The sequence below is a fragment of the Odocoileus virginianus genome, chromosome 17 (assembly GCF_023699985.2).
Source record: "Odocoileus virginianus isolate 20LAN1187 ecotype Illinois chromosome 17, Ovbor_1.2, whole genome shotgun sequence".
Lineage (NCBI taxonomy): Eukaryota > Metazoa > Chordata > Mammalia > Artiodactyla > Cervidae > Odocoileus > Odocoileus virginianus.
In genome coordinates this window covers 8,401,955-8,406,951 of record NC_069690.1, presented here as the reverse complement: position 1 = coordinate 8,406,951, position 4,997 = coordinate 8,401,955, and positions in this window count along the sequence as shown.

The following is a 4,997-nucleotide window of genomic DNA, read 5'->3' as shown; positions in this document are numbered from 1 at the left end:
TGCTGGGCTCTACCTGGGATGAAGGACTCCCGAGGGGTGGGCCATGGTGGACTTTGGACTCCACTTTAGAATTCAAAAGTTAACATCTGAGGGTGACCAGGGGTAAAACTAATGAACACCAAGAAGATCAAGCAGCTCTGGAATTGTTTTCTCAAGAAGGTTTGGGGGCTTCCTGACTTCCTGATCACTGGGTCAGGTGTTGAGAATTGGGTCAGGATCCTGGAGGATGAAAGAGACCTGGGAAGGGGGTACAGAGACAGGGGGAGAGAAGGCACCAGTTTCAAGGTGGTGGACTGAACTGATTGCATACCACAATCTTGGTTCTCCTGGACCAAATTCATAGGAATAATAAAGGGAATAAAACCCAGCCAAACACCCAAATAAGCAACATACATAGCTCCATTTGAAGAAGGGGGACTCCCACTAGATGAGAAACAGCAGGATTTCAGAAAAGACAGAATGCAGATGGGAGGACTTCCCTGGTGGTCCAGTGGCTAAGACTCCGAGCTCCCAATGCAGGGGGCCTGGGTTTGATCCCTGGTCAGAGAACAAGATCCCGCATGCCACAACCAAGACTGGGCACAGCTAAATCAGTCACCCAGTCTTACAAGAAGAAAACAGATGAGAAATCACATTCAGAAATCTCAAAGCAGAACTCGGAAGACTTCTGCACAGCTCTGCGCCTAGAGGAGGCACCAACAGCCGAAGGACCACAGGGGCCGTGACAGCATGATTAGTTGGGATTCCGTGTGGGGAGCCTCCAGGCCGATGGCTGCACATTCTCCTCTCCATGGGCCAAGGGGCAAAGGTGAGGATGGCTGCCTTTAGATGAAAACAGTGGGAGTGGCAGCTTGGACCAGAGACCAGATGGTAAATTGCTGGCAGAACCCTGGCAGAAACCAGAAGCACCATTGCCCAGGGAAGGCACCACCACCGTGAGCACAGTGTTCCCGCCTCCCTCTCTCACCGAAACCCTGCAAGTCAGCAACAGTACCCACCCAGATGCTTTACAGGGACTCTCAACTACTAATGCAAGGACACGAGACAACACAGAGATCAACTTGGGAAGAACTGACATTTGAATCATGTGAACCTATGAACAAAGTTCATATGAACCTGTTTACATATGTCTTTAATGTCTCTTGGCCATGTTTTGTAGTTTTCAGTACAGACTGTGTACATCTTTGTCAGGTTTATCCATAATGATTTGATATTTTTGATCCAATTATAAATGGTACTATTACTTTAAATTCCAATTTCTGATGCTTTGTTGTTAGAAAACAGAAACACAAGTGGTTTTTGTGTTTTGGGCTTGCATGCTGCAACCTTACTAAACCCACTTCTTAGTTCTAGCAGTTGTTTTATAGATTCCTTAGAATCCTCTACACATGTGATCATACTTGTATATGAACAAAGACAGTTTCACTTCTCCCTTTCAAATTTTGATGCATTTAATTTCTTTTGCTTGCCTCACTGCACTGATAGTACAACGCTTAATAGAAACACAGGAAGAGGACACACTTGCTTTGTTTCTGGTCTTAGGAGAAAGCCTTCAGTCTTTCACCATTATGATGTTAGCGATAGGGTTTTTTGGAGGAGGCCCTTTGTCTGGTTTGAGGAAGTTGTCTTCTATCCCTCATTTGCAGAGAAGTGTTTTTTGTTTTGTTTTATTTTAAAGAGAATCTGCATTAAATCACAACTGCAATGAAGTATCACCCCACACACATCAGAATGGCCATCATCAAAAAATCTACAGATGATCAATGCTGGAGAGGGAATGGAGAAAAAGGAACCCTCCTACATCATTGGTGGGAATGTAAATTGCTGCAGTCACTATGGAGAACAGTATGGAAGAGGTTCCTTAAAAAATGGAAAATAGGACTACCCTGGTGGCCCAGTGGTTAAGAATCCGCCTGCCAGTGCAGGGGACACGGATCCGATCCCTGGCCCTGGAAGATTCCACACGACATGGAGCAACTAAGCCTATGCGTCACAACTACCGAAGCCTGCAAGCTCCAGAGCTCGTGCCCCAGGACAAGGAAAGCCGCTGCAATGAGAAGCCCACACGCCACAACAAAGAGTAGGCCCACTTGCCGTAAATAGAGAAAGCCCAAGTGCAACAGTGCTTCCATAAAAATAAACAAACAAATCAATTTAAAAAACTAAAATAGAGTTACCGTATAATTCTGCAATCCCACTCCTGGGGCATAGATCCAAAGAAAACCATAATTCAAAAAGATACATGCACCCCAATGTTCATTTCAGCACTATTTACAATAGCCAAGACATAGGAGCATCCTAAATGCCTATTGACAGAGAAAAGTATAAAGAAAATGTACACACACACACACACACACACACACACACACAGGGGAATATTACTCAGCCACAAAAAAGAATGAAATAATGCCATTTGCAGCAACATGGATGAGCCTAGAGATTATCATATTAAGTGAAGTAAGCCAGCCAGGAAAAGGCAAATACATATTACATCACTTATATTTGGAATTTAAAAAATGATACAAATGAACTTACCTGCAAAATAGAAACAGACTCAAACACAGAAAAAAAGGTATGGTCACCAAAGGGGAAGTGGGTGGTGGTGGTCTAGTCACTAAGTCGTGTCTGACTCTTGCGACCCCATGGACTTTAGCCTATGAGGCTCCTCTGTCCATGGGATTCTCCAGGCAAGAATACTAGAGTGGGTTGCCATTTCCTTCTTCAGGGGATCTTCCCGACCCAGGGATCGAACCCGGGTCTCTTGCATTGCAGGCAGATTCTTTAGGAACTGAGATACGAGGGAAGCCCAAGGGGAGGCATAAAGTAGGAGTTTGGGATTAACATATACACACTATTACATATGAAATAGATAACCAATAATGACCTACTATATAGCAAAGGAAACTACACCCAATATTTTGTAATAACCTATAAGGGAAGAGAATCTGAAAAAAAGGTATATAACTGAATCACTTTGCTGTATACCAGAAACTGACACAGCATTGTAAATCTACTAGACTTCAAAAATTAATTAGAAATCGAGAGAATCAGTCTTAATTAATTTATTTTTATTTTTTAATATATATATTCTTTTTCAAGTTCTTTTCCATAATGGCTTATTAGAAGATATTGAATACAGTTCCCTGTACTATACGGTAAGAGCTTGTTGTTTATCTATTTTATATATACTAGCTTGCATTTGCTAATCCCAAACTCCTAATTTTTCCCTCCTCAGATTCTCCCCTCTGGTAACCATGAGTTTGTGTTCTATGTCTGTGGGTCTGTTTCTGTTTTGCAAATAAATTCATTTGTATCATATTTTACATTCCACATGCAAGTGATATCATATACTTGTCTGTCTCTGTCTGACTTACTTCAAGCTTTGCATAATAATCTCTTGATCTACCCAGGTTGGTGCAAGTGACATTAATTCATTCCTTTTTCATGGCTGAGTAATATTCCATTCTGTATACATATCATATCTTTATCCATTCACTTGTCTATGGACATTTAGGTTGTTTTTTTTGTCTTGACTATTGTAAAAAGTGCTGCTATAAACATTGGGGTGCACATATCTTTTTAAAATTTTATTTGTTCCAATTTTTTATGATTCTACTTTTTTTATGATTATTTATTTATTTTTGGTTGTGCTGGATCTTTGTTGCTGCACATGGGGTTTCTCTAGTTGTGGCGAGCAAAGGGTTACTCTTCATTTTAGTGCACAGGCTTCTCATTGCCTTGGCGTCTCCTGTTGGGGAGCACAGACTCTAGAGATTGTGGGCTTCAGTGACTGTGGTGCATGGACTTAGTTGATCTATACCTGTGGAATCTTCCTGGGCCAGGGGTTGAACCCCACTGGCAGGCAGATTCTTAACCCCTGGACCACCAGGGAAGTCCTGCATGTATCTTTTTGAATCATAGTTTTCTCTGGATATATGCCTAGGTATTACTAGATCATATGGCATCTCTATTTTTAGGTTTCTTTTGGCCAGGCCATGCAGCTTGCTGGACTCTGTTCCCCCAACAGGGACTGAACCAGGCCAGACAGTGAAAACACCGAGTCCTAACCGCTGGATGGCCAGGGAATTCCCTATTTATTTTAGTTTCTTAAGGAACCTCCATACTGTTTTCTATCGTGGTGGCACCAATTTACATTCGCCCTCCTCTCCACTCCCCAGCAGTGTGTAGGACAGTTCTCTTTTCTCACATCTGCAGAGAAGTTTTGTTTTTAAATGATCACTAATGGATGTTGGATTTTGTCAGGCGCTCTTTTGGCATCTAATGAGAGATCACACCATTTTTCTTAGTTGTGGCGAATCTCACTGATTGATTTTGGAGTGTGAAACCAACTTTACTTTTCCTGGGATAAATTCTACATGGTCATGAGCTGGGAGGAGGATGAAAGCCTACTCTCTAGGCTGAGCCCCTTATGCTGAATTGAGGAGTGTGTACTGGGTAAAGAGAAGTGGCGATGGTGGGAGACTCACGCCCAAGAGAGGTTCTGGTGTTAACATCTGGGCTGATCCATTCTCTGTTTCCTTCCTGCCCTCAGCCATGGGTCCTTACCCGTTAGGGAGTCTCTGTTTCTCCGTTAAGGTAAGAACCTCCCCTTGGGTCATAGAACTCTGGTCCTCAGGGCAGAGGAAAGGACCTCTTGTTTCTGAATGTAACCAGGATCCATCACCACTGTGTAACGCCCTCTCTCACACACTTCTGTTGGCCTCGAGAGGCTTTTTCTTGCCTGCAGAGAGGAGGACATAAGTAGAAAGTTCTCCTCAGTCCCACCCCCTGCTGGACACGCCTGGTCCTGGCCTCATCTGCTCTCTGCCTTCCCCACCAGGTTCCACGATCCTTCTGTCTCCCTGGGGGTTTCCCACAGCTCTTGTTATTTCCTTGCTCTACAACAATTTCACTTCCATGACATCTCCACGGTCAAGTTTGGCTGATGGATCCTGTAACCCACGTTAATTCTGCTTTGCCTGAAATCAGGGTTAGCA